General features: G+C 38.4%; 1 protein-coding gene across 1 annotated transcript in view; it reads left to right on the top strand.

The window, feature by feature from the left end:
* The window catches only part of mal (maroon-like), a 594,674-nt gene that overhangs the window by 524,269 nt on the left and 57,700 nt on the right, over nucleotides 1-12,705 (top strand). The window lies entirely within an intron of this gene.

Below are 12,705 nucleotides of genomic sequence, written 5' to 3'. Positions count from 1 at the left end.
CTTCCACATACTAACGGAGGTGGATTGCATGTGAAACAGAGGTAGGTATTCATGGAATTGAAATAGTACAATATAAAATAATTAAGTTGCTGGACTCAATTGGTCTAGGTTATTAGTAACAAACCATCTCAAAATACATTTAGAAATACGGGACTACAGATTGTATCCTGATTACCAATTTGAATAACCCCAACACCATGAAGTTAAATAGGAAATCTTTCAAAAAAGAAAAGTATAAATCAACCAAGTCCAAAAATTTTATTAGACCACATCACTAGCAGCCACTGTACAACTTAAAGCCCAACAAACTTAATGAACAAACCAGGATTCTTTCAAGATAAAATACTGCAAAAATTTAGGAATATAGTTGCACTTATAATATCATAAACCAAAACCTTCTAGGCTTTCATTAGACTTAGAATAATTCTTTATGAGCTTCCTTGACCAAAATTTTAACACTTCTTCTAATGTTGAAGTTTTGTCCAAATAACGGAACTGGTCTTACAGGACAAAGAAAGCCATTATAAAAATGTTTTGTCTGCGATCTCTTTAATTGAAATATTTTTCATAGGTTCAAAACTCGAGCTTTTCAAGTACTTTATAGTACTACAAAACTACATCTAGATTCCAATAAGCAAATAGACCAGACTACTGGAGGTCTTTCAATACTCAAATCCCTAGACACATCCGCTATCCCAGATGCTAGAATTTAGAAATAAGCATGAGTCTGTATCCTTTAATGGCTGAAATTGTACGTTTCTTTTCATAAAAAGGGAAACGTAAAATTTGCAGTGTTGTCCAAACTAGCTCTAGCTACTGGTACAATTTTAAATGTGCACCAATTAAAATTTTAATTTTAATGTTTTGGCTACAAATTATAAGTCAACTGTCTTTTCGAATATATGATAGACTACCTAGAGGGCCACAAAACTTTTTATTTCCGAGAATATGGTGGACAGTCTCAATTTGTGAGTTGTATTACGTAGGCGTTTGGATGAAATGCCTCTGAAACTGGTTGGCTGGATATCAATGTAAAAAGTTGTTTTTACCTCTGCCATCCAAGTTGGAAGGTGGTTATGTTTTACCCCCTGTTTGTGTGTATGTGTGGTTGAAAAGAGCGTCCTGTCCACAATTTTAATCGTAGAGTGAAACTTGCTGTGATTGACTTATGTAAAACGCTGGAAATTATTGAATTTTGGAAGGTCAATGTCATTGTCAAGCAGAATGTCCAATTCACTTCATCAGCCTTAAGCTTGGACATCGTTGTCACAGAGACTTCAAACTTGGTTCATATTTGAGAGTAAGAAAATTCGTGCCAATTAATACATGTTGAGGTCAAGGTCAAGTCCAAGTTCAAGGTTTAGCAAAAGGTCAAATTCCGGTCATCAACCATACGGCCACAATTTTGAACGTAAAGTAATAAAACTTGCAAGGATCTTAAACTATTATATAAAGAACTGGACATTATTAAATTTTAGGCCAAGGTCAAGGTTACGGACGAGCAAAACGTCCATATCACGTAATCAGCCATAAATTTGGACATCTTTATCAAAGAGACTTCAAACTTGGTTCATATTTGAGTGTATGAAAATCCATCCTAACTAGAAATAAGCTGCCGTGGCAGAGGTCTGCACTCTATTGAGTGCCTTTCTAGTTTTTTATGTATAGGCTAGTGTATTTTTCTATTTATATATATAAATATATATATATTTATATATATATATATATATATATATATATATATATATATATATATATATATTTATATATATATATATATATATATATATATATATATATATATATATATATATATATGATAGGCACTATATCTTAGCAATCCATTTTTGCCAACGGTTATATAACCAGATGAGCAACTTGGCGGAGTGACGAGAATTTTTGGTGTGGAGAAAATGCCCCCTAATTCTCTTTGAAGTCACTGGCAGCAGGGTACAGATTGTGTTTAACGCGATAGACAAGATGTCTCTCAGGCTTTTACTCAAGATGCCTGGCGGATGATCTTACTGAAATCAATATGGACCAGCAGGGGCCACGTGCCTTGGTTAGATAGGCACTGTGCATCACAAGGAACTGGCTATCCTTTGATGAATTTAGCCAATGAATCCTCTATGGATTTACTCAGTCTATGGAAAGCAAAAATGACATAATGGCCCCAGTCCCAGCGTAGTGGGGTGCTAAGAATCTCCAGGTTTATAAATACTAAAAAAAAAAAAAAAATTGAAAATTGGTAATTGGAATGTTAGAATCATGAATCAGATTGGGAAGTTACAGCAAGTGGAGAATGAATTGATAGAATATACAGTAGTTTGGATATCTTGGACCTAACTGAAACACGTTGTACGGGGATTGGTAAAGAAATCTTAGACCAAGGCAATATATATATATATATATATATATATATATATATATATATATATATGTACATATATCTATATATATGTGTATATATATATATATATATATATATATATATATATATATGTGTGTGTGTGTGTGTGTGTATATCTACTCAGGAAGAGCAGATGGAGTTTGAAGAGAAAGGATAGGAATGATGATGACACCAATGGCAAAGAACACGTTAAGAGAAAGGAGAGCTGTAAATAGTAGATTGTTACTTGCAAAGTTTAAATCAAGGCAGTACAAAATGAGTATCATAGTTTGCTATTCACCAACATATGATTCCCCTAAAGAAAGGAAAGATGAATACTATGAAGAACTGCAGGGTGTAATAGATGAGATCCCAGAGAGAGATATGAAAATCGGGATTGGTGACTTCAATGCCAAAGTTGGAAAGAATAATCAAGGTATAGAGAATTTTGTTAAGGGTCTTGGCAAAGTTGCAAATAAAAATGGAGCACATTTTATAAGTTTTTGTTCAACAACCAATCTTATTATTGGAGGTACTGTTTTCCAACACAAGGACACCCACAAATATACATGGACTTCACCATGTGGCAAGTACAAAAATCAAATAGATCTAATTGTCATTAATAAAGAGTGGAAGAGGACTCTGAGACATGTAAGAAGCTATAGAGGGGCAGATATTGGTAGTGATAAACAGCTCCTCATTGCAACACTGAAATTAAAACTAAAATCACCTAACAGAAATGCACATAGAGTACCTAGGTTTGATACAACTAAGCTTCTAGGAGATGAACGCAGAGAAACCTTTGCAATTGAGTGTAGGAATTAATTTGCAGGCGCAAAGACATTAAGAGATGATGAGCAGACAATTAATGATAAATGGTGTGATATTAAGAACATAAATATCAGTCAGTTGGTAGTGAAGTTTTGAGACATGCAGTTACAAGGAGAAAACCATTGATATCAAATGATACTTTGGATACTATAAAACAGGAGACAAAGACAGAAATTGATTGTTGAAAGTTTTCGAGGAAGTAATGAAAATTACAAGGTAGAGCACACTAAGTATTCCTTTGTTGATAGTGAAGTCAAAAGAAAAGCCAGGAATGACTGGAGAGAATATTTAGACAATAATGCAGATGAGGCTAACAAAGCTCTGAATTCAGGGAGTGGCTATGGTGTAAGAATTTCTCATAGAATTTTTAATGAAATTTGTACTGGGGCAAAGAAGAAGAAGTATATACCTATCAAAAAGAGAGATGGATCTGATGTAACAACAAAAGATGAAGAATAATTTGATTGATATACCTGAAGCTGGTGAAGACCTTGATGTGCCCATGAATGAATTAATTGTGTTTGAAGTTGAAGGTATCACTAAAAGATTGTTTAGTAGAAAGTGGCGTGGAGAGGCAAAACCTGGTGAATGGGAGCTAGGAATGTTGGTGAAAATGGCAAAAAAAAAGGAGATCTGACTTGATTGCAATAATTACAGAGGTATCACTCTTTTGTTAGTTGTCATGAAGATACATAGTATGCTCATTCTAAAGAGACTAGAGAGAAATATTGATGAAAAGCTGAGAGATGAACAAGCAGGATTTCGAAAAGGTAGAAGTTGTACTGACCAAATTTTAATTTTTAAGATATGTTGTACTGCAATGTGTAGAATATAGAAATCCATTTTTGATGACATTTATGAACTATGAAAAAGCTTTTGATATTGTGCACCGGCCAATTTTGTGGAGAGTCCCACGTTATTATGACGTTCCTCTTAAATATGGTGTGTTCATGACCATAGCAAGTGAAAAGTTTATGTTAGTGATGAACAAGCAGGACTTTGAAAAGGTAGAAGTTGTACTGACCAAATTTTAATTTTTAAGACATGCTGTACAGCAATGTGTAGAATATAGAAATCCACTTTTGATGATATTTGTGAACTAAAAAAAGCCTTTGATAGTGTACACCGGCCAATTTTGTGGGAGTACTCCAAGTGAATGTGTTGTCACTTATGTTTATCCTCCTCATGGATTTTGTAGTGCATAGAATGGTTGGGGATGGTGGAGAAGGATTGGACTGGATTAGTAACAGGAAAATAGCAGACCACGAGTAAGCTGATGATGCTATCCTTATTAGCAGAACACCACAGGACTTAATAACCTGTTTACCAGAATGCATGAAATATCACATGAGGTTTGGCTTAAGATAAGTAGAAGAAAGGCAGAGATGATTAGAACGGAATATGCAATGGAATATGAAATATCATTGGAAGAAGAAAGGATCAATGAGGTGGAATCATTAAAATATTTAGGAACAATGATCTCTTATACAGGATCTTTAGAATTAGAGTTTAGTGAAAGATTGAAAAAAGCAAATCAGACAATGGCTATGTTAAGTAAAATTTGGAAATCAAATCGCCTGGACTTCCATATAAAAATCAAGCTGTATATCAGTTTAGTGAGATTGGTGTTACTGTATCGACATGAATCATGGTATGACAATGAAACAATATCCATCAGATTTTGTAGATTTCATAACAAACCTGTCAGAAGAATATTGGGAGTTAAATGGCAGGACAGGATTAGAAATGAAGCTATATGAGTGATTACCCTAGTGCCCAATGGGGATGAGATCATGATGAGGGGTAGATGGAGATGGTTTGAAGATGCTCTTTGCACTCCCCAATCGAGATTATTTCACCCAACTTTCAACTGGGCTCCACAAGTCACTAGAAGAGTTGGAAGACCCAGGTCTACATAGCTGAGGACTATGAAGTGTAAAGTAGGAGGTGATGAATGGAGAAGTATTAATTTAAAAGCTCCAGATAGAGATGACCGACGAAATCTAACCGAGGCCCTTTGAGTTAATAGGCGTAGAAGTAGGATGAGGTGATGGTGATATGTAATATATATATATATATATATATATATATATATATATATATATATATGCATATACATATATATATATATATATATATATATATATATATATATATATATATATATTATATATATATATGTATATATATACACACACATATATATATATATATATATATATATATATATATATATATATATATATATGTATGTATGTATGTATGTATGTATATATATGTATATATAGTGCATATCATATATAAATGGGTCCTGTAAGACTCATTTCATGTTATTTGGACAAAACTTCAACATTAGAGTTAGTGTTAAAATTTTGGTTAAAGAAGCTCCTAGAAGGTTTAGGTTTATTATATTATAAATGCAACTATATTCCTTAATTTTTGCAGAATTTTATCTCCGAGAATCTGGGTTTGTTTATCAAGCATGCTGGGCTTTAAGTTGTATACAGTCAACCTGCTCTTTACGCGAGTTTATACTTTGCAATCTCACTAGATTGCAACGCAGAGAACCGTAATACCTATTAAATAAGAATTCAATTATTTGGTGTTTTGGGATAATTAGCTTATCTGGAAAACAGGTAATGGCTAATGGTCATAATCATAGGAATTTGATACATAATGATACCTACTACCCGCCTAGTAGGCAATTGTTTGCTGAAAGCATTTCTCATAATTTCTTGGATTAAACTTTTTCTATGCTATGTAAAAATATAATCAAAGCACCTGTTATTTTCCAATGTTTAGATTTAAATAGCGATATCTTTCTAAGTTTATTCATACATATGATGTATAAAACAATTAATCAACAACAACACTTATCTTTAAATGGGTTATGGTGAGTTAAAAGGAAGATTTAAAAGTCTTATTCTTTGTGCATGGAGACCAGCTGATCACATGTACATTGTTATTGTTATTGTTTGGTTTGTCGACAAGAGATGGAAGCAGCTATGCACTTTCCAGCATCTATCCTGATTTGGGAGGGTGGAAACAAATGCCACGGTTGGTTTGAAATGTTTTTTGAGCAACTGCAAAAATGCGACTTAGGTGTCCAAGGGAAAATATTTTTTAGTCACAAAAATACTCACCCAAAGGTATAAGGATGCTTCCATCAAAAAATTTGAGCACGGCAAACTTGTTGAGTGCCGAGCCATCTAGCACTGATCTCCAGCCTTCTGAGTTCTTGGGGACTAGAAATAACCTGTTGTAAGACCTCAGGAAGGGATTTTTGACATTATCATCACTTTCTTCTTTAGGAGTTTCACAATTTCTAGTTATAGCATATGAAGTTTTGCTATTTTGTTAACATAACTCAGATAAAGAACTAGTTTCTCTGATAAGGGAGTGTTTGAAGTTAGGGATCATGTAACCTTCTTTGTCCGCAGCCAGCACCCACTGGTTGGGCTGCAGGCTTTCCCAAATGGGGAAGATGTGTGACAGTCTTCTCCCAACTGGAGTTTACTGGGAATGGCCATCTTGAGTATTCTTCAATAGAATTTTAAGCAATTTTAAGGTTGAAACATTTGACCCGAAAGTGGAAGGTTGTATATTTTGAGAAACTGACCTCAAGACATCAGTTTGAGTTCTTCTCTCTACTTAAGCCACTACTCTGTTAATCTTAACTCCACCTAACTCTGGTCCCAATATAGGTGGAGAAATTAATTTTTATTTTTGTGCCTCCTATATTCACCCTACAATACAGGTATGTAACGGACATAGGAAAAATCTTTTTGGGTGAGATAGCCATGTCGTCCTGATGAAAGTTTCTCATTGGCACCTTCTACTTGGGATATTTCTGCAAGTGATGTAGCAGAGAAATTTACCTTAGAGGTATCAATGGAGTTCCGACCTGCGGAGTGTGCGTAAATCAGGGACGTGTTAATAACAAGTCATGGTTATCCTTCCCCGAGTAGAGTTAACCTTGTCTCGAAGGAAAGGTGAGGTTAGGATATGTGGGTAGGAGAGCAGTTACAACTCCCGATCTCAATGTGCTACAACTAACACGTTTCCTGTTGAACCATTCTAGGAGCAGCCATTGCGTGACGTGAGGTCCCACACTGAGAAATGGGAAGGGATGGAAAAATAACAGGTGGGCCATCAGGATGACTTGGCTATCTCACCCAATTTTTTGGGCTCAAACCATGTTGTCCTGATGGAAGTGTACCAGAGAATTATCATTCAGTTGTGGCCAGAAGAGTTTTAACCCTGTAACTCCATAGATATAAGCATACTTCCTACAGCATTGGTAACCATGGTATCGAACGATAAGAGTAAGCAAGAAGTTTGTACAAAAGTAGGGAAAAAGTAAATCAGTAGCACATTCCAACTCTCTGTGAAGAAGTCTATAAAAGGAGGGTTAAAAATTTTTTATACACTTCTTTTATTTTATGTAGATAGCAGGTCTAAAGAAAGGAAATGCAAAAAGGAATAGTAGTCTTTTAATGTTTCCAAAAGTACATACATGTAGTAATAAAAATACAACAAGATATACATTATATACATATACAGAAAACTGGAGTTTTCAGACCCCAAATTATGTAACAGAGGAGTAAACAGTAATGCTCGGGACATAAAAGGAAAATATCACCTCTGACTCGTTATAATATTAAAAAGGTATATGGAACAAAGGATCATAGTTCCTCTGTACAATGTAGACTGAGAAGTCCCAATTATACCGTCCAAAGAGCCCATGCACAACACTTAAAACGCACTACCAGCGACCACCACAAGGTGTTTAATCTTTCCCAAATGACGCACAACACTTAAAACACACTACCAGCGGCCACCACAAGGTGTTTAATCTTTCCCAAATGACGCACAACACTTAAAACACACTACCAGCGGCCACCACAAGGTGTTTAATCTTTCCCAAATGACGCACAACACTTAAAACACACTACCAGCGGCCACCACAAGGTGTTTAATCTTTCCCAAATGACGAAGAAAATGTTTGAAGAACACTCCTGAAGATTTCCATCCTGTGTAAGCATGCAAAGGACATAGATTGGGAAAAATTTAATGAATAAGCAACTTTTCTAGGGTCATGACCTGCTGGAATACTTTCCTGGTCAGCCCCTCTGATGAAATAGGTTAGTTTGAACCTTACCTGCTCCAGAGAAAGATTAGATCCTTTCGACTCCCCTTTAAAGGCACTCTTGGATAGATAGGCTTTAAGGCACTCCACAGGGCAGAGAGAATGGTCCTCCTGTCGTGAAACAATCTTCCAGGGCCCCCCGCATTTTGTGGGAAGTTCGATTTTTGCTAAGAATACAGGATCTGGATAAAGGTTTACCTCCCCAGAATCCGAGAATTTAATGTGGCTATTATCCCTTGAAAGGGCCACAATCTCACTGACTCTAGCACCAGAAACCATAGCAAGCCAATAATCAGACATTTGAGTAAGATCCCTTAGAGAGGCAGAGGCGTTATCTATCGAAGAGGCAAATTGCAGGACTTTATCCAATGACCATAAAATAACCTTGGGAGGAGCATTAGGTTTCAGTTTAGCACAAATCTTCGGGATCTTATTGAACAGCCCGCTATTGAGCTCGATATTAAAAGTATACGCGATCGGTCTAGTTAGTGCCGACTTACATGAGAAATTTAATTGTAGAGGCTAGACCTTGATCGTGTCGTGAAGTAAAGAAGGAAATACAGAAGTCCATAAAAGTAGAAGAGGGCTGATGACTTTTCACGAACGCAACCCATTTTTTTTCCAGGAAGACAAATGTTGTTTTGTGATGTTGGATTTGTACTCTTCTATAAAGTCAATTCTTCCCCTTGCAGCTCTGAATTTTCCTTGAGCCGAGAGGACGAGACAATCATTAGCTGAAGGGTTTTCGTTATCCAAGAGGATTAGAAGACAGTCACCTGTTGAACAACCTGGGACAGCATTGGAGATGGTAGAGAGATCTTTAGGGGGTTTGATTTCCAGAGCAAGAGGGTACCAATTGCTCTTGGGCCACTTGGGAGCCACCAGAGCTACAGTTCCCCTGAAAGCCTGCACTTTGTTCAGTAATTTCAGTAGGAGGTTGAATAAAGGAAATAGGTAGATGTGAGACCACTGGTTCCAATCCAGAGACATCGCATCCATTCCTGTCGCTTCTGGATCTAAGTTTGGTGGTAAATACCGGGGAAGCTTCTTGTTGAAGCTCATCGCAAAGAGATTGATTTGCAGTTCCGGGACTTGCTCTAGAATGAAACAGAATGATTTTGTGCCCTGAGACCATTCTGTTTCGTGACGCTTGGATCTCAACAGGGTGTCTGCTGTCATATTGCGAACCCCTTCCAGATGAACTGCTGAGAGATGCCATTTCCACCTTTTTGCTAAAGGGAAAATGGCTAGGATTACATGGTTGATCTGAGGAGACCTGAAGCTCTGTCTGTTGACACTGTGTACTATTGTGTTGTTGTCGATGACCAGTTTGATGTGTGATTTCGTCTTTAGGCATAGTCTCTTCAGAATCAAAAACACTGCTATAGCTTCCAGATCATTGATATGAAACTTCTGAAATGAGATCGACCACTGATCCTGCACTTTCTTGGAAGAAATTGTCTCCCCCAACCTTGTTCCGAGGCATACGTGTGAATAGTCATGGAAGAAGGAGGGTACTGTAGAGGGACGTGGCTTGATAGAATTTTGGCGGTGGATCACAGTTTGAGCTGCTTCTGCAGTAAGACCGGAATTTTGTGGCGAAGATTACTCCGAGCATTGAATGCCTTTCTTCTCCAGACTCTGTTGGCATCTTTGAGTAATGCTTTCAGGATTGGGTCCGTCATGACCGTGAACTGTAACGACCCCAAGACCCTTTCTTGTTGCCGTCTGGTGAGTACTTTTGAACGAAGTAGACACCTGACCGAGTTTGTGATTACCTTTTTCTTGCCTTATGGTAGAGGGAGGATGTGGGACTGTAGATTCCAGTGAAGTCCTAGCAACTGGAATTTCTGAGCTGGAGATAACCTGTACTTCTTGAGGTTGATTTGGAAGCCCAGAGATTGCAGGAATTTCATGACCTCTTGGGCTGTTTGAAGACATTCCGACTTCGTTGCAGCCCAGACTAACCAGTCATCCAGGTACACCATCACCTGAAGGCCTCTGTTCTGAAGTTGTTGGACAATGGCCTAGACTAGTTTCGTGAAAATCCTTGGAGCTATACTGAGCCTGAAGGGCATAGCTCTGAATACGTAGGCCTATCTTGCCAGTCTGAAACCAAGGTAGGGGGAGAAGTGCTGACCTATCAGAAGATGCTAATAGGCATCTGTAAGATCTATGGAGATGGTGTAAGCCCCCTGTGGTAGTAGAGTCGGTATTTACGAGATAGTCTGTATCTGGAACTTGTCATTCAGAATGAATTTGTTTAGTGGGAATAAATCCAGAATAGTTCAAAGAGTGTTCGATTCTTTCTTGGACACGCAGAATATCAGCCCTTGAAAGTTCATGGATTTTGTGCAACGGAAGACTCCCTTCCGAAGAAGGTCCTGAAGATAATCCTTCAAAAAGGGGGTTGTGGGTTGGACAAACCTCTTGAACTGGGGAGGTTTTTGTCTCCATTGCCAGCCTAGCCCCTTTGAGACTATGCTGTGAGCCCAGGGATCGAACTCCCATTGATCCCTGAAAAGGTGAAGTCGTCCCCCCTACCAGAAGCTCCTCGTTGTTGCGAATTACTTGCAACTTTAGTCGTCGTGTCTCTACTTCCTTGGCCTCTAGTTTGACCACCTCTTCCAGACCTTCCCCTGATACTGGAGGGAGCCCTTCTTATGAGCTTTGGCCGGGTTGGAACGGGGTGGTAGCTCTCTGTACGCCGAGTTGAAGGCTTGAGACTGTGAAACATACTGCTGAGGAACAATGTACACAGTCTGAGGGATGGCACCAACTGAGACTGTCACTACAGGAAAGGATTTCCTTCCCTTGAAGTGACTTCTGGCCCTCTTGTCCTTGGGTTGATGTCCTTCATTGGGGGGTAAATTTTTGTTTAGAGTAAATACCTCACTTGTCGATAAGGCTCTTATTCTCTTGAGCTGTTTTATCCATGACTTCTTTAACCAATTTCTCAGGGAAGACATCATTCCCCCAATTATTAGAGTCAATCAGTTTTCTAGGTTGTCTGATCATAGCAGTTGCTAGAACGTGTTCTCTACATGCCCTTATGGCTATCAAGAATGCGTGAAGATCCATATGAACCATTAGGTGAGTCTTCGCCAAGACAAAGAAGAGATCAGATTTGGAATAGTTCCCAATAAGCATCTCTAGATAACATTGTAAGGATAAAGAAGCAGAAAGTCTCTTTAACTTCCAGTTCTCTCTTCAATACAGATTTGGGAATCCTAGGCATTTTTTCATTAAACTGTTTGCCTCCGATGTCTTTATCTATTTTCTAATAGTGAAGGTATGTTGGACGTCCTCCCAGATGTTCCAATCATAAGGAAGGGCTAGAGAGACAGTTTTACATTCCTTTAGCACTGGGAATGGCCTGTTCTCCATTTCTGCTTTCATCACGGTCTCTTAAGCTTTTAGAGGCAAAAGGGAAGAAGAAAGTTGGGTGTTTGTGAATTCAGCCGTCTTCAACTCCATAACCAAAAGGGATTGAGCCTTGTCATGATCCAGAATGATTGTTTCCTTAGGGATCATACCATCCCTAATGGATGCTTCCTAGTTAAGCCTTATGTAGCAGTAAGGATAGCTATCAATCGATGGAAAGAATTCCAAGTCCAAGACTGTCTTGGAATCCTAACCATCCCCAATATGAAGGAACCCTTCAGCTCATGTGCTCAGCATAGCGCCAAGGGTACTTAACTGTGCATTGTGGTAGGCTCCAAGCTTGGGGAGCTTTAAAAACAGGCACTTGTTGTAAAGCTTCTATCCTCGCTGTTATGTCTGCCTGAGAATGTTCATATTTGGCGGTTAGATTCTCCATGAAAGCTTTCATGGACCCCATAAGTTCCAAGTTTCTGGGAAGCGAAGGTTTGTCTTAATATCAGACCTGCGGTGGAGGTGGAAGCTGGGGCAGCAGGATCCTCTCCCTATCTGACAACACAGAAGAATTAGTAGACATGTTGTCGGCTTCCAGGCTCATGACTTGCAGAGCTTCCAGAACTTCATCGTCTGCATGATCTGCTGGTACCGGCGGGAGTTGGACCGTCGGTAACTGGTGACCAAATACAGAAGACACCTCAGCCTTGGGGAAGAGCAGGTCCTTCAGTTCTAGAGAAGGTAGATAAGGAGCACCTTATTCAGAGCTTTTCTGAAAGCCTTTTACCCAATGTCGGAGCGTTCTCCGACGTCGATCTGGAATGTCCAAGGAGACATCAGTTGCATAGAAGCCGGTTTGGAGGAGATCCATGGAAACTTAGCTGTTGGTAGGGTCCCAGATTGCAATGGATCCCTTGGCAACATGGCAGTCAGCATGTTTCCGGCAGGTCTTGTGGCCACA

This window comes from Palaemon carinicauda, chromosome 1 (assembly GCF_036898095.1).
Source record: "Palaemon carinicauda isolate YSFRI2023 chromosome 1, ASM3689809v2, whole genome shotgun sequence".
Lineage (NCBI taxonomy): Eukaryota > Metazoa > Arthropoda > Malacostraca > Decapoda > Palaemonidae > Palaemon > Palaemon carinicauda.
Note: the sequence above shows the minus strand (reverse complement) of the source record. Positions and strands in the feature narration are given on the sequence as shown.